At 39.6% G+C, this 18,853-nt stretch overlaps 1 long non-coding RNA gene across 1 annotated transcript in view; it reads left to right on the forward strand.

Annotated features, from left to right (window-relative positions):
* Positions 1 to 341: 341 nt before the first annotated feature.
* The window catches only part of LOC126109747 (uncharacterized), a 29,640-nt gene continuing 11,128 nt past the window's right edge, over positions 342 to 18,853 (forward strand). Inside the window, exon 1 of the long non-coding RNA XR_007523722.1 lies at positions 342 to 500. This is a non-coding gene — a long non-coding RNA (uncharacterized LOC126109747). The remainder of the gene's footprint in view (positions 501 to 18,853) is intronic.

Genomic DNA, 18,853 nt, shown 5'->3' on the forward strand with positions numbered 1-18,853 from the left:
CAGAAGAGATCTCCACCCCCACATATCCTATGATTTAGGACAGCCCTCCAGGATTCATGGTGTCAATTCCCTCCAGCACTACTTCAGACATTAGTCAAATCCATGCCATGTTATGTTGCGGCACTTCTGTGTGTTCGCGGTGGCCCCACATGATATTAGGCAGGTGTACAGTTTCTTTGGCTTTACAGTGTAAGTATCTTGTGCTCATGTAGTGCCTTTGATAGTGAGGAATAATTCTATTCTTTCTGGTATCTCTCTTAATGAAAGTTGTTTTCATTTTGTTCCAGATTAAGAATAAGTAATAACTGTACTGAAAGAGGAGAGCTCTTAAAACACGTTGCCCGGATGCCAGCACTGTCCTCGCTGAGCTTTACCTGTACTGATTTGCCGGGTATGGAATACTTGCTCGATATGCCAGGGCTCCAGTACCTTTCCTTCCACCATATTTCGGGTTATCGCATACCATTTGACAGCTTCCCAGGAAGACTTGTAAATCTCAGGTAAGATATGCCTGTAATAATTAACACATGTTGTAGATATTTTGCTCTCATTCTCCATCCCACCTTGTCATCCCTTTCTCCCCATCTGACACCTCACATTCATGCTCTTAGAGGATGAGAGAGAATAAATGTGGATGAACAATTGTAAAAATGCTATGACGACAAGCCAGGCTGTTCTCCACAGTACTGAAATAGCATGTGAAATGCCAGCAGTTGATAACATAGGAAAATTATAATTACTGTTCTTCAGTGTATGTGAATATGCATGTGTACTCAAGGCTCCAGGGGACATGCGCCCTCCCCCCACCCCCGTCCCCCTCTCCCATGTACAGACCAGCAAAACAAGGGAAACGAAATAAGAGGTAACATGGAAAGAAATAAGAGGTAACATGGAAAGAAATGAGAGGTAACATGGAAATGCAACACTTCTCATCATGAGTTTTTGCTAGGTTGTTGCATCCTAACGTAATTATTCTTTATTCTCAGCTGAATTCTTACATACAAGGAACTCCTGCACCCCACAGATCACCTATTTTGCTGATCATTTGTATGATTGTGGTACAGTACATTGGTTAACCAAAGTAAATGGGGAGGGGATGGGAACCGTTCCAGATGACAGTGTTTTCAAGTTAACCCATGAATATCTACACAAAGACAAACTAGAAACATTAAAACAAACAGAAGTTAAAGGCATAAAATTAACAATTGAGCCCTAAGTATTACACGGTTTTGTTTTGTAATATCATAGTACATATTTTTTAAAAGTTTTGATGAAGAAACACTGTTTCTACTATTTCTTGGTTCATGATTTCTTGAAAATTGTCTCCAACAACCCATTCATTCACCTTGCTTGCATCCAAGTCTTCACATCAAGAAATTCTTTTTATTATTTCTCTCCCATTTTTGAAATTTTCCAAGTGATCTCAGCATCAGTTTTCTCCAGCACCTATGAAGAGTTTCTGCTTCCACATTATTGGGCCAACCAATAAATTACATGTTTCATATTTACTGCCTTCAGCTCTTCATTAATGTTGTTTTCTGTATCACTGTCTTGCAGGAAGGTTCTCAAAAACAGCTTGCGATAAGGCTGTTCGGTGGCTGAATTAGACAGATAATTTTTTGGGAAGGAAATGCTCAACAAATCAATTCTTTTATGTCCATAATGATATGTATTGATTTTTAAGGGAGACCATTTTGTTTAGTTTAAAACTTTTCGACTTTCATTATAACTGATCACTAGAACATTTGGCCAAGAGTTAACAAGACATCCAAGATATTTTTGTGCTTTGGGAAAACTTGATAGTGTATTTTTGGACCATCTTTCAATGCTCAAGGTTTTTCAACTTCCTGATATCAGCTGTGACTCCTCAGGGAGTCACACCTAGTGATACGTGGCTGGCGACCACGGGGTCCCGAGCTGAGTCCTGGCATTGCTTCCACTTACTTATGCCGGGCTCCTCACTTTTATCTTTCCTATCTGGCCACCCTCGGCCAGCTCTTTTTCTTTTCCGACCCTGACGCTATTAGGTTTCGAGGGCTAGGGGTCTTTCATTTTCCAACCTATACTTCTCATGCAGCGTCTGACCCGGAGCGGGCGGCTGCAAAAGGCGTCTGTATCCCATGTTAGGGGCGGCCTCCAGAACTGCGGAAGGCAACGGAATACCACCGCAGATTGTCTTCCCTGCATAATGCAGTCTCCATTTTATGCACAAAAAATGGCTTCCTCTCATGTTAAATCAGTGTCCGGAGGTAAAATAGTCCCCCATTCGGATCTCCGGGGGGGACAACTTGAAAGGAGGCAAAAAACCAAAAGGAGAATTGGTACTTGGAATGTCAGAACTCTGCTACAAGCAGGAAAACTAGAAAACCTTAAAAGAGAGATGGAAAAGAATCATATGGACCTCGTAGGAGTTGCTGAGGTAAGATGGAATGGACATGGAGAGTTGCAGTCAGATGAATATGTATTCTACTACTCAGGAGGAGAAATAAAAGGAATTAATGGAGTAGGAATGATTATGACAAAGGAATTGGCTAAATGTGTGGAATATGTAGACTATGCAAATGACCGGGTTATTGGTGTAAGGCTGAAAGGAGCACAAAAAGATTTACTGATTGTCCAGGTGTATATGCCAACTTCAGATCATGATGACCAAATTGTAGAGGAAACGTACAATGTAATAGAGAGAATAATGGACGAAAATAAAAAATGCTGCAAAATAGTAATGGGGGACTGGAACGCCATTGTGGGAGAAGGGAAAGAGGGAAACATAGTAGGCAGTCATGGTCTTGGAAAGAGAAATGACAGAGGTGAATGGTTAATTGACTTCTGCAGGGAAAGGCAGCTGATAGCGGCAAACACATGGTTCAAGAACCATAAGAGGAGGCTCTACACTTGGAAATCACCAGGGGATAAATACAGAAACCAAATAGATTTTATACTGGTAGAAGAAAGATACAGGAATGGAATCAAGAAGGTGCACACATTACCAGGTGCAGATATTAATAGTGACCACAACTTACTTATGGCAGAAATAGAAATAAGAATGAAAAAACTGAAAAAGGCGACAATGGTGAAGAAGTGGGATCTAGAGAAGATAAGGTCCAACAAAGAACAAATTACAGAAATGCTGTCTCGGGACTTTCTAAACACATTACGAGACAGAGAAGCACCTGATAATGTCAACGAGTACTGGAATATGCTGAAAGAAGGAATCATTAAAGCAGGACAGAAAAATATAGGATATGTAAAAGGGAAAAGGTCAAAAAAACCATGGGTCACACAAGAAATGATTTCCAAGATGGAGGAGAGAAGAAAATTGAAAAACAAGAACACTGAAGATGCAAGAAAGATATACCGAAGGTTAAATAATGAACTGCGAAGAGAAACAGAGCAGGCTAGGAGAAAATGGCTAAAAGAGGAATGTGATGAAATTGAAGAACTGGACAGGAAGGGAAGATACGACTTACTATACAACAGAGTAAAGACTATGACAGGGGAACAAAACAGAGCAGGAAGTGCTACTATGGAAATTTTTAGTAAAGACGAAGAGGTAGTGTACAAAGATCGTGACAATGTCCTCCAGAGATGGGAAGAATATATAAAAGAGCTATACGACACAAATAGCAAACCAGAAACTCTGGAACTTGAATCACACAACAGTGTAAGTGATGAAGAGAAAGGACCGACCATCATAATGGAAGAAGTAAAGTCTGCCATTGCTGCAATGAAAAATGGCAAAGCAGTAGGTACAGATACAATACCGGGAGAAATACTAAAATGCTTGAACCACAATGGAATAAGAGAAATATTGAGGCTATGTAATAAAATATATGACAGTGGTGAATGGCCTGAGGACTTTTTGACAACAGTAATGATTCCATTACCGAAAAAACAAGGAACCAAGAAATGCAGCGAGCACAGGACTATCAGCCTCATTTCACATGCAGCCAAAGTGATGTTAAGAATAATTAATAAAAGACTTGAAAATGTAATGGAGGAGAATCTCGGAGAGGAGCAGTTTGGCTTTAGACGGAATACGGGCACCAGAGATGCAATAGGGCTCCTACGAATCTTGGGAGAAAGGTTTATTGAAAAAGGAAGAGACCTATATATGTGCTTCATCGATTTAGAAAAGGCATTTGACAATGTGGTTTGGGACAAGCTGGCGACTATTATGAGGGAAAAGAGAGTGGACTGGAAAACCAGAAGACTTATAAACTCATTATACCTTAATCAAAAAGTCTCAGTTAAAGTGAGAGGAGAAAGTACAAACTGGATCAGACTAGGGAAAGGAGTAAGACAAGGATGCTGTTTATCACCTACTCTTTTCAACCTGTACTTGGAAAATATGATTGACCAATGCTCATTAGATGACAAAGGAGTAGAAATTGGAGGAAGAAGAGTAGGATGCTTGAGATTTGCTGATGACATGGTCCTTCTAGCCACAGGGGAAAAAGAATTACAGGATTTGGTGGACACCATTGCAACTAACGGAAAAAAATATGGAATGAAAATTAACACAAATAAAACAAAAGTATTGGCAATAGGAGGAAATAAGGAAATAAAAATTGTGCTGAATGGAGAAACACTAGAACAAGTGCTAAATTTTAAGTATCTTGGAAGCAGGATAGACACCAACTGGAAGTGCACCACAGAAATTAAAACAAGGATAGCAATGGCAAAAGAGGCGTTTTATAAGAAAAGGAGAATCTTCTGCAGCGGTCTGGACAGAGAACTCAGAAAGAGACTCGTAAAATGTCTTGTATGGAGTGTCCTTCTATATGGCGCTGAAACATGGACTATGAGGAAAAAAGACAGAGAAAGGCTGGAGGCTTTTGAGATCTGGACATGGAGGAAGATGGAAAGAATAAGTTGGATGGACAGAGTAAAAAATGAAGAGGTACTGAGAAGAGTGGGAGAGAAAAGACAGTTACTAGATGTAATAAAGAAAAGAAAAAGAAATTGGATTGGGCATATATTAAGAAAGAATGACGGCCTGATAAAAACAGTTTTAGAAGGTTATGTAGAAGGGAAAAGGAAGCGAGGAAGGAAGAGATTCCAGATACTGGATGACATGATGGACGGTACAACATACAGCAGCCTTAAGAAGGAAGCAATGGATCGCAGAAAATGGAGAGGCAAAGGACCTGCTAATATAGCAGATAACTGATGATGATGTTATAGAGGCAGTCTGTGTGTGCCAGATGCGTTTGATGCCAAAATAACCATTTTCTGTTCTTCTTTTCATTTTATCTCCTGGGGCAGATGTTTCTTTTAAGGAAGTTAAGGATCTCTAGGCAACATCTTAAAATTAACATCTGTTTCATCTGCACTGTAATTATGGTCCTTAACGTAGCATCAGCTGTGATCTTCAGACTCTGTTTTCAAAACATCAACTGCATGTGGCTCTGCAGATAACTTCCCTGCACATATATTAAATTGCTGAATGCCATATCTGTTTTTAAACCTGTCTAACCACCCAGAGCTTGAAAAAGTACCTCTTTTTTCCTCGGCTAACAATTCAGTTAACATTTTCTTGCATTGCTGGGACACTGAAAGGTGAGCTTCTATCTCGTTGTTGGGTAAAACAGAGATTAAGAGCCTCACCCTCCTCACCCTCTTTTTGGGACAGTTTTTTTTTGCAGCTTGTCTAGAAATTTAGGCTTCACCTATTCCAAAATGATAGGAACACCAACTCCATAATAAGCCACAACAGTTTTCTTTTTCAACTTATGTGATAGCTTCCAATTTATCAGCAAAAGTTATTGCAACACAGTTCCATTTAGCACATCACAAAAATACACATGCAATGGAAGTAAACAACAATCTGAATGTTCTAATGTTGTCAGTGTTGCCATGTTCAGAGTGGTCGTTAGGGAAGCAACTCAAGGTTGGGCGCCCATCTCTCCCCACTAACTTCACCTCAGAATACTCTTACCCACGAATTATTTCTGTGCAGGACAATATTAATTTTTGGCTTTGTGATATTTCTCAAGTGTTGTTGAGAAATTGAGGTTTAAAGTTTTACAAGCCAGCTGAATATCATGCGAGAGCACCATCCACCGAGCAGTACAAGTTAGTGCAACAGACTAAGGTGGTGTGTGCTGCTTTTAGCTGTGAGCATTTCCTCTTTTTTTCTCCTATCTTTTACCAAACACTTGTATCGCTACAGTTAATTACGTCTCTTCAGAAATGAACAACATCAGTAATAATAGCAATGATGATGATCATAGCAGTAACACACACACACACACACACACACACACACACACACACACACACACACACATCTCTCTCTCTCTCTCTCTCTCTCTCTCTCTCTCTCTCTGTCTTTCTCTCTCTCCCTCTCTCCCCCCCCCCCCCCTCTCTAAGGTGACATATCTTCTTTTATCACAACTTCACTCTGACTGAGTTGGGTAACATGAACATCTAAGGGTGTGTTGAAAAGCAATGCCTCCAAATCTTTTACTGTGTCTCAGTGTCGACTGAGGTATTGTATGTCATGCATATTACTCAGTTGACTTTCCCGCTTTGCTGACACAAGTTGCAACCCTCTGCCACTACAGGGCTCTGAATTTTAGTGTGTAACATGGAGGTGTGTAACATAACGATGTCGTTGCAACCCTCTGCCACTACAGGGCTCTGAATTGTAGTGTGTAAAATGGAGGTGTGTAACATAATGATGTCGGTGCATGAGAAACAGCTTGCTGTGATCGTGTTTCTAACAGCAGAAAATGCACCTCCAAGAATGAAAGCTCTGTACAGTGATAACTGTGTTGACATGAACAATGTGCAATGTTGGGTTGTTCATGTTCATAATGAAGGAAATGGTGGTGCTAACATCAAAATGTGTGACTGAGCTTGCAGTGGGTGTTCACATATGGCAAATAGGCTCATCGAAAACAAGGTGATGAACTCATCAGAGAAAATCACCTGCTATCACAGACACAGATCTCAGGCAACTGTGGCGTATCGCAAGAGCACATACGGGCCATCGCTGCAGTACTGCATTACAGAAAACTGTGTGCAAGGTGTGTACCTTGAATGCTTCTTTAGTCTTTTGATTCTGAGGACACTGGGTTCCTTAACAGTATTGTGACAGACTATGAAAACAAGAGAGCATCAATGGACAAACAATAACTGATGCCAAGAACATTCAAGACCATGCCATAAGCAAACAAAGTCATGCTCACAGTGCTGTGGGGTGTTCAAGGAGTGGTGTGTTTGGAATTCATACCTAAAGTCACCACCATAAACTCTGCAAGATACTACAAGACCCTCAGAAAAAGGAATTCATCCTTCAGCATGACAATGCCAGACCACACACGAGTGCTGTAACACCAGCAAGAATCTGCCACCTTGTGTTAGCTGTCATCAGTAATGCTCCGTACAGTCCCAAGTTGGCCCCCTTTGATTTTCATCTGTTTCCAAAATGTTCTTTGAGGAGTTTACTTTGATAGTGATGAAGTGGTACAAGCAGTAGTGAGCTTGTGGTAATGCCAACATAGTCAAACATCCTACAGTCACAGTTTGAACAAACTGGTCTTTTGTTGGGACAAATGTGTTTGTTGCCAGGGTAACAATATTGAGAACTAAGCATGTAAACATTAAGAATGAAGATGCAGGATGTTAATAAGGTTTGTTTTATTTAAAAAGCTTTAAGAGTTTCATATAAAAAATTTGAAGTCATTACTTTTCAGCACACCCTTGTAGTTTTGAAAATAAATAAATTTGTATATTTTGGAGTAGTATTTGTCTGGTACATTATTTCAGTGGCGTACCCCAGCATTTTTACAATGAATAATATTAAGATTTTATTGTACCAAACAAATTGTTGCCATTTTGTGTGTCTTTGTTAGATAATTATCAAGCAAATTTAAGGGGAAGTAAAAATTTATCCACAATGGAACTGTACATTTTATTGCAATAAAAGAAGAACGTGTATGTTAACATTATTTTTCAGTATGGTCTTTTGCTTTTCAATGCATTCAGTCCATCGTTGCACGAGAAAAGTGGGTTCTCACCTGAGCAGTGAGCCACACAGGTGCCGTGTCCTTCACTTCTTTGTTTGAGGTGAATAGATGTACCTGTAATGCCCCTTTGAGTGAACCAAAGAACTGGTAGTCAGAAGGGGCAAGATCTGGACTATGCAAAGGGCGAGCCATTACTTAAAACTTGAGTTCCTTGAGCATTTCACCAGTGGGAGCAGTCATATGTGGATGGACATTGTCGTGTGACAACGCAACCTTTGACAGTAGTCCTCAGCATTTGCTTTAAATTGCAGGCTGTAGCCTGTTAGTAAACATCTCACCATAACATGGAGACGAGGTACTGGTGGAATTAAAGCTGTGGGGAGGGGCATGAGTCATGCTTGGGTAGCTCAGTCGGTAGAGCACTTGCCTGCGAAAGGCAAAGGTCCTGAGTTCGAGTCTCGGTCCAGCACACAGTTTTAATCTGCCAGGAAGTTTCATAACATACACTGCTTACTATTGTGCCACTCTGCTGATATTGTTCCAGTACATTCCAAAAAATGGTAAGCATCAGTTATCCTGTGTGTTATTGGGTTTTGTACTTTTTCCTATTGGGCAATTGTGGACATTTGCATTCCGTACTCTGCTGTTTACTCTCTGGCTCATAATGCTGTATCTGTGTTTCATCACCAGTGATGAGTGTGACCAAGAAACCTGCCACGTTTGTTACCATAGTGATGCAAATGTTTTTGTCAGATGTTCAAGCACTTTTCTTAATGCAACACTCTGAGTTGTTTTGGGACCCATTCTGCACAGATCTTATGAAGCCCAGGTTTGCTGTGAATGATTTCATAGGCAGAACCGTGACTAATTTGCAGATGATATGCCACTTCACCAATTGTCACTCATCTGTCTTATCAAAACAGTGTCACATGCATACGTATGTTGTTATCATTTTTTGTGACCATTTTTCAGATTTGCAGCTCATTTGTAGACATTCCATTGCAGCAAGACTCTGATACCACTGTTCATCTTTGACAGGTTGTGGTCCCCATTACACTTAACTGACCACAAAAACTGGATCACCACTCATTGTTCTTCTTTGGTGCAAACTTGTAAGGGAGAGACCATGGTCTATTTGCAACAAAAGAAAGAGAAATGGGGGAATCTGGATTCAACTTTCATAGCAAGACCACAAGAGAGAGAGAGAGAAGTTAGTATGAAGACTTACTCTCATAGTAAAAAATGTCAAACAGCTTTCATAATTCTAAGGGGTCATTTAATACAGACAAATAGCTGTACAGAAAAAATGTTTCATTAAATCAGTACAGTTGTTGTCTATTTTTCCTTGTAATTCCCCTCCAACATCTGTGCACCTGTCCCAGTTTTGTAAAGGTATTCTGATCCCTCAGAGAAGAATTCTGTACCTTGATCCTGATAAAAGCTTAGCCCTTTTTCTTTACCTCCTGACTGGTCAGGGCCACAAGGAGGATGAGGTAAGACCTCCCAGTCCACTTGGCCAATAGTTTGCAAAGTTTGTTGTACTATACTAGACCCAACATTGTCTTGGGGCAGCAGCACACAGTCCCTATGCTATTCCTGACTTTTTTTAATGATGGGGTTGACTTTGCTCGCAGTTCTGTCTGAGTGGTATAGCAGGGTGTATGTGCCTAATTGTTGCAACTGAGAAATCTGGGAAAAATGCGGGAATCTTTTTGTCTGAGGAGGGGGGGTGGGGGTGGGGGGGACTGGAAATTTTTTAGAATTCCAGTAATTCTTTATTGTGTGGTTTTGACTGGTAAGAAATGATATTGTAACAAAGAATTTTACTTTAGCCAGCTTCTGAAGTCTATGCAATAGTTTGAAACAACAAACTGCTTTTGATGAGCTGATTTGAAAGTTACTTTTAATGTAAATTTCTATTTACGCAAGATGAATTACAGTACATGTAAGAATGTGTGATGAATTTCTTACATAACAGAGTGTTTGACTCTCATTCAATACCAAACACTTCGAGGACCAGCCACTTAGAAAAATGTAGGCCCAAAAGACAACCCATTTGTGTCTTTATTTAACATTTTACTTGCACATTTGTGTTTGATATATCTTGAAGGATAACACATACTAGAAAAGGCGAATATTATACATGAAAGCTTAGCTTTTCTTATAGCTATACTGTATGTATATTTATTTAAAACATTAACTTTTCCCATTTATGTGTCTGCACTACTTAACAGTCGCATGCTGGTGGCTGACATCACATGTCCTATGCTCTGAATATCTGCTGGCATTGGTGAGTGAGATCACTAACATGAGCTATGATTGGCTGACAAAAGCACATTGAAATCTCAATTTCAGTGCCTTGGAAGCTACTGTGCCTCATTTGGCAGAATCCGCATTTATTCTTTCGTAATATGAAAATATGCCTTCTACATGTTGCCGCGCTTCAAACAGCTTTCCAAAACACTTTGTTTTTTGCTGGGTTTCATTTCCTAAAGTGTCGAAAAGTTCTACACTGATGTATAAAACCTTTACCATTCAAAGAGAACACGGAAAAAATGTACCTCCACTCAGGGTATAGGGTATTTTCAGCAAGAAGAAGTGTATTTTTATGAGGAAGAAGTGTATTTTTAACAGGGAAATCTGGGAATTTCTTTTTCTTGTCCATGTATACATGCTGTACAGCCTACTGAAATTGTGTTGCTCTTCCAAAAAATGATTGATAATGGGTCTATGGGCCTCCAAAGCATAGTCAACATGATTGTATCAGACGAGGGTGTGTTTTGAGTTTCTTATAGGCAGACGATGGATGTTTCCACTGCATGTTTTGATGCTTGGACTCCATGTTAAAATGACTTATCAAAATTTCATCTCAGCATTATTGAAGTGATACATGATCTCGGTGCCTATGCAAAATCTCTGTTATTCGTGATTAATCGTAAGTTATCCGAGGACCCACGTAGCTCAAGTCCTAGAGGAGTTCAATTTGCTGTGGATGGTGGAATGAGTTGTGCCAACACTCACTTGATATTTTTCAGCAATTTATCCAACGGTAAGTCATTTGCCTTTTTGGATAATTTAATCAATACAAGCTTGCAATGTTGACTCTGACCAACCACCTGAAGTGTTGCTTGTCAGGTACACTTCTACAGCTACCTTTCAACTTTCCACCCATCCATGAAAACTTACACAGACCATGCAACTACTTCTGTATTGTTTGTTCATCTAACAGAAAATTTCTGATGGTTGCACATCTTTGTGAAAGCAAAAATTGGATCACAGTACATTGTTCTTTAAAAGTACTGTCTCTGTACAGACACACCATCATGACTAGGTCCTTAAGCACTATGTTTACAAACATATTAATTGAACAAATGGCACTATCTTTTTGTAAAGTAGCAAGCTAACACATATAAAAGTTTCAGTTCCCTGCATTAGGTGTTGTCCTCACTATATATCGCACCCCAGCAAGAAAAGTGACCCATGTTGAAAATTGGCATCTTTAGTTTATGCCACTCAGAAATGCATGTGAAGTGTCCCAATGTGCCTGAGAAATATATTCTCAATCATTGCATTTTTTTTAGTTGAGCCACTCTTTTTGCTGTGATGCTATATGTTCATCTGCTTGATTATTGAATGATTCTAGTATTATCACAAACACTCTTTTTAGTCTACATTCTGCCTCCTTGTATTTCAAAACTCTGTTATTAGAGATGTTCTTTTGTAAAGAGTAAATTTTCTTTTGGACTATTGTCATACTTCAAACAGGTAAGTCATTGAAGATTATCATGTTTGCTCTGTCTGCCAAAATCGTTATTCTTATATTACTCTCCTTCCTCAAAGCTAATCATCTTAGGTAAATGGAAAATTTGTCCTAGGTATTTATGTCTGCCATGCATCTCATGAGGTGGCTTAGGTTATCCAGAAATAAAACATGACGTCTTAGGAGAACAATACTCTCATGATGTTTGTATATAGTCATAAAATCATCTACTATTTAGAGATTTGTTAGCACATTATAATATCTTATGTAATCAATCTAATTTCTGGCTAGCTTCCTGCCCATGATCATACGACCCACTTCAAATAAAAAGATAGAGTTTTTGTACAAATTGTAAGGTAGTGATATGGAATGGTTGTGATTTCAGTAATGTTAATGCCTTGATCAGGAATGTTGAAAATAGAAAGGTTAGCTCAGTACCTAGAAATGTATAGTGGAAAGAGGAAGACCAAATAAGTATAGAAAAAAGGAAAAATGGAAGAGTGGGGTGTAGAGCCCAAGGAATTCTAGAATACACGCCAAAGATATTTATAAAACGTCTATTACCCCCACCCTACGATCACCAAAAGTACCAAAGAGTGTTCATTGGCATACCAGAGGAGTATATATAACACGGCCCTACAGAACACATTGGGCTATTCAACCCTCTGATCACTCCTGAAAAGTAGCTCTAAACACTGTTTCCTGAGAGAATATCCCTATCCATACAAATAATCTATGAAGTTCTCTCTACGTTTGTTAATAATATTACACACTTTAACATGTTTAAATATGTTATCCATTTTCCCTTACTGTAGGAAATGAAAGGAAGGAAGGAAGGTTGGGTTTAACATCCCATTGACATCGAGGTTATTAGAGATGGAGCACAAGATTGGATAGTGTCAAGGATGGGGAAGTAAGTCAGCCGTGCCCTTTCAAGGCAACCATCCCAGACAGACAAATGCAACTCACACACATGACCACATTCTCTGCCAGCTGAAGCTGGACTGGCTGAGACTGCCAGAGACTGTGGTCATATGTGTATGAATTGCATCTGTGTGTGTCTTTTGTCTATTTTTGATGAAGACCTTGTTGGCCAATAGCTCACTTTCTGACTGTCTTTCTGTTGTGCTTATCTGTGACTCAGTGTCTCTGCTATATGGTGAGTAGCAACTGTCCTTTTCATGATGTTGTCATATTCCATCCTGGATTTTCCATTGTTGGATGTAAATGTGAGTGTTATTAAGGTATTTGTCTAGCCTTGTATGGAAATGAAGCATGGGAAATAAATGTTTCAGAGAAGAAGAGAATAGAAACTTTTGAAATGTGGTTTTACAGAGGAATGATTGAATTAGATGGATAGACTGCATAACTAATGCAAAGGTTCTGAATTGAGGGAGCATGAATACAGTAAGCAAGTTCAAATGGATAGCTTACAGTAGTTATTCGGAGATGAATAGGCTCGCACAGGACACACTAGTGACGTAAGCTGATCAAACCAGTCTTAGAATTGAACACCGCAACAGCATATGAAACTCTTACCAATAAATCTTCTTATGTTTTTTACTCATATCTCCCACAATACTGATATGCTGCTGGCATTTACTCTGAATCTGCTGCATTACTCCAACTAGGATTGATGAAGCATAGAGTGTACACAAAACCCTACGCAGTTACTTCACCGTATGGAGATACTGTGACTGCGGTGGCCCTTTGCGTACTTGTTACACGCAAAACCACAATACAAAGCCTCTAAACAATTCCATACTCTGAACAGCTAAATTGCTATGTTGTTTAAATATCAAATATCTTGGAAGCACAATAACTGAAGACTTGAGATGTCACCAGGAGGCGAAAACTCAAATTTCCATAGCGAAGGAGGCTTTCAACAGAAAGAGGAGACTGTTATGTGGCAAATTAGATAAAGGTCTAAGGAAAAGGCGTGGCAAATGTTTAGTCTGGAGTGCGGCACTATGTGGGGCAGAAACGTGGATGCTGAGATGAGTGGCTCGAAGACCTCTTAAGTAATAGAACCCAATACGTTGTCCTCGATGGTGAGTGTTCATCAGAGGTGAGGGTATCATTTGGAGTGCCCCTTGGGAAGTGTGGTAGGTCCACTGTTGTTTTCTATCTACATAAATGACCTTTTGGATAGGGTGGATAGCAATGTGCGGCTGTTTGCTGATGATGCTGTGGTGTACGGGAAGGTATCATCGTTGAGTGACTGTAGGAGGATACAAGATGGCTTGGACAGGATTTGTGATTAGTGTAAAGAATGGCAGCTAACTCTAAATATAGATAAATGTAAATTAATGCAGATGAACAGGAAAAAGAATCCCGTAATGCTTGAATACTCCATTAGTAGTGTAGCGCTTGGCACAGTCACGTCGATTAAATATTTGGGCGTAACATTGCAGAGCGATATGGAGTGGGACAAGCATGTAATGGCAGTTGTGGGGAAGGCGGATAGTCATCTTCGGTTAATTGGTAGAATTTTGGGAAGATGTGGTTCATCTGTAAAGGGACCGCTTATAAAACACTAATACGACCTATTCTTGAGTACTGCTCAAGCGTTTGGGTTCCCTATCAGGTCGGATTGAGGCAGGACATAGAAGCAATTCAGAGGCGGGCTGCTAGATTTGTTACTGGTAGGTTTGATCGTCACGCGAGTGTTACGGAAATGCTTCAGGAACTCAGGTGGGAGTCTCTGGAGGAAAGGAGGCATTCTTTTCGTGAATCGCTATTGAGGAAATTTAGAGAACCAGCATTTGAGTCTGACTGCAGTACAATTTTACTGCCGCCAACTTATATTTCGTGGAAAGACCACAAAGATAAGATAAGAGAGATTAGGGCTCGTACAGAGGCATATAGGCAGTCATTTTTCCCTCGTTCTGTTTGGGAGTCAAACAGGGAGAGAAGATGCTAGTTCTGGTACGAGGTACCCTCCGCCACGCACCATATGGTGGATTGCGGAGTATGTATGTAGATGTAGATGTAGAGAGGATGAAGAAAGGTTAGAAGCATTTTAGATGTGGATGTGGAGGAGAATGGAGAGGATAAGCTGGATGGAAAAAGTGAGTAATGAAAGAGTATTGGAAAGGGTTGGTGAGAGAAGATGTCTGCTGAAGGTTTTAAGAGAAAGTATAAGGTACTGGTTGGGCCATTCGTTGAGAAGGGAGTGCTTGCTAGCAGATGCTTTGCAAGGACTGGTTTGTGGGAGAAGACTGAAAGGAAGAAGGAGATACAAGATGATAGACGACATAAAGGGAAGGGGAAATTATGCAGACCTGAAGAGGATGGCAGAAGACCGGGCAGCCTGGAGAACTACCATGTGAAAACCTGCCTTTTGGCAGAACACACTGATGAATGAATTAAATATCATTACTATCATGCATTCTTCTTTGTGGATGTAGGGTTACACATCATCTGCTGGAGTGAGGTGTGATACCACACAATGGGAAAATTTTTAAAAACTCACAGATATTAACCTACTAACAGCAGATGAACACTGGCTCTACAGAATAACTGAGAAGGCAGCAACTTTTTTCTCAGTGTATCAGCTTTTTTTCTAATCATATTTAATTAAATTTATATGGCATTGGTGTGACTAGCATTAAGCAGAATAGTTATAGTTTATTGTATATATAGTACAGAACATGATAATTAAACAAATGAAGATGTTCTGAAATACAAATGTGTTTTATTCCCTCTCTTTCTAGAAATTCTTTTCAGGTGTTTGAAATTAATTGAGCACCGTCGTCTGACACGGTTGCTTCTAGTGCACCACATTTGGAAAAGTTTGTCCCCTCAATTTTTGAAATAAGACTTTTATGTTTTGTCTTCTTAATTTTATACATATAATTTTGGCGAGGTGTCCAACTATCTCTTCAGTGCAGATGCTTACAAGGCTCTGACTGTTATCGGAATCAGTGAAACGCTGCAACTAATGAGCCTAATGGGCAAGGGGCACTACATTAGTAGTGTGTGGATTAGTTTAGAATTTCGGTCTAACGGGAGGCACTGAACAAGGTGGCGTAGTGGTTCATACACTGGACCCGCATTCGGGAGGACAGCGGTTCAAATCAGTGTCCGGCCATCCTGATTTAGGTTTTCCGTTATTTTCCTAAATTGCTTCAGACAAATGACAGGATGGCTCTTTTCAAAGGGCATGGCTGACTTCCTTCCCCATCCTTCTGTAATCTGTTGGGACCGATGACCTCGCTGTTTGGTTCCGTCCCCCAAATCGACCAACCAACTGATCTGACGGGAGGCATGCTAGGGTAGTCTGTGCAGTTGCGATGTCCATTGCATCTGGATGGCTCAGTGGTCAGAGCATTTGCCTAGCAAGTGGGAGACCCAGGTTTGAATCCCAATCTGGCACAAATTTTAAACTTTACCCATTGGTTTCAATCAATGTGCGCAGGCAGCCAATGTCTTCAATTCTTTTGTGACTTCTTAATTTGGTATAATCGAACAGATTTTGAAAATCACATTCCAGGTGATCTAGATAGAGGTCCATAAATGTCTGCTGCCATTGGTTCATGGATAGTATTCTGCTTGTAGTTGCTGTATGTTTTGTTACTAACTTTTATTCAGACATTTATCATAAATATAAAAATTTTTCCTTACCTTCATTGCCATGTCATACAAGTGTTGTCAGTGCAAACATTTTACTGTCCATAACTTTCATATAGGCTTTCACATTTTATGAACACATCAATAAATCTCCTGGTTAATGTAATTTCCAGTTTTCAGAATCAACACATGTTCTTCTAAACAAAATTTGCACATGTAATTTATAAACTGATTAATCTTCACATGTACCAACATTCCAAAATAGTTCTTTACAAGTCTTCGATTCTGGTCATTGTTTTGGTATTATTTACTATGGCTAGAAAATCTTCTAGACTTTGGGGAGAGGACCAGCGATTTTGGCATATAAATTGCAAGATGCAAGTGTGCCAACAACTTGCAGCTAAGGGAGCTTAATGTGCTGGGGAATGTTGGTTAACTCACGTAAAAGTGCAAATAAGAGGGTTGGAACTTTAATAGTGGCAACTATTTATTTACAGCTTGTACAAAATAGATACGTGTTTCAAACTTTTACTGACCCTCAAAGAATCCACCAGCATTGTGCATAAACCATTGCCAGCAATTAGGAAGTTGTAGGGTACTCTTAGCAGTGCCAACTCTGTTGACAGTTCGAGTGGCACGGTCTATCGCCCGACGAATTTGTAGCAGTTTTGAAGTGAGTGCTGTGAAGTATTTCTTTCAGTTTAGAAATCTAGTTGGACTCACGAGGGCGTAAGTCAGGTAAGTGCAGTAGATGGTATAGCATTTAGCAGCCCCATCAGTCAAACAAATCATTAACAGCTTGCACTGTACGTGCTTGAGCATTGTCCTGCAAAATGGTGGTCAGGTCCTGCAGAAAGTGTCCTCACTTCAGTATCTAAGCTGGTCGTAGGTTGTGTTCCAAAAATGAACAGCATATTGACAGAAGTGACGACACTTTCTGCAGGACCTGACCACCATTTTGCAGGACAATGCTCAAGAACATACAGTGCAAGCTGTTACTGATTTGTTTGACTGATGGAGCTGCTAAGTGCTATACCATATACTCCACTCCCCTGACTAAAGCCCTCATGAGTTCAACTCGATTTCTAAACTGAAGGAAACACTTCATGGAATTCACCTCAGAACTGCTACAAATTCATTGGGCAATAGACTGTGCTGCTCGAACTGTCAAGACAACTGGCACTGCTAAGAGTATTCTACGACTTCCACATCACTGACAGTGGGTTACACACAATGCTGGTGACTACTTTGAAGGTCAGTAAAACTTTGAAACATGTATCTATTTTGCACGAGGTGTAAATAAATAGTTGCCACTATTAAAGTTCCAACCCTCATATATCAAAATGTCTTGATTTAAATGTCTTTGAAGTGGCCAGATAAATCTATAAGTTAGTTCCCTTCTTTTACATCCTTAACAATGAGCAGGACATATTTGCCTTTTTTGTGCTGTGACAGGTGAATTTTTCGTTCTGGTTCCAAACTTTTACTTTATCATAATTTTTACATTAGACCGCCATAACTTGGTCACTGATATATATTTTTGTTGATTTGGGTGATGACTGATCCAGTATAGGTTTGTTTATTGTCTTTCAAAATATTTTTCTTGTATTGTGGCAGTGGATAAAGCTTTCAAAAAACAAGAGAATGACCAATATATTTGTCTACCTTCTTACAAAATTTGAACTGATTCACACAACTCTGAAACATATAAGTGGCGTATGTAAAAAAACTCACAAATAATATGTTTTTTATATGTATATCTACAGATAAAGATTAATGGATAAAAAATTTCATTTTGAGTTTATCCATTTATCTACCTTGGTGCAAAGTTTGAACCAATTCATACAAGTGTAAAGTATAAAAGTGGTGCATTTCAAAAACCTCACAGAAAAAAGTGTTTTGTGTGTGTGAAACCAAAACAGCACACGTACCAATGGTACCATTACCTGAACATTAATTTCAGTCCAATTAAAATGTTTTGCAAAAGTAATTAATCAATTTGCACAATTTCTCTGGGCACCAGCTCTGGCTCCTCATTCAAACCTTGCTTAAGATACCCTAACATAGCTACAGTAAGACAGGTGTTTGAATGGCTGTACAAATTGCCGCTGGTACAGAATAAACCAAAAGTTTTTTATCCCACGTTCCCAGCTCAAATAGGAATCGAACACCAAGAATCCCAAAACTGCGATTCTGTGTGCAACCTTCTCAAACATATTTGTTACAGCACTTTTGCACTATAATAATAATGTTCAGGCAATCCAGCCAGTAGCAAAGTCCCTATCCACTCTTCATTCTCCAGGAACTTCATTTTATTGAGCTTAAATGCATCGTTATGATCCTATTGCAATAGTCATCTATTGAGTTGCATTTATCAAATTTGATTGTAATTAATGTCCTGAGCAAGTCCGCTCTTCATATGACTCCAGAGTGTTGGATACTTTTTCCAGGGCTGTCCATGCTTTTGCTGCCATATTTGTGTGCCTTGTATGGGAATTATTTGTCTTGCCCATGAAGAGAACAATCCAGGAATGGCCTCTTTTCTTCC

Source organism: Schistocerca cancellata, chromosome 12 (genome assembly GCF_023864275.1).
Source record: "Schistocerca cancellata isolate TAMUIC-IGC-003103 chromosome 12, iqSchCanc2.1, whole genome shotgun sequence".
NCBI classification, from domain to species: Eukaryota; Metazoa; Arthropoda; class Insecta; order Orthoptera; family Acrididae; genus Schistocerca; species Schistocerca cancellata.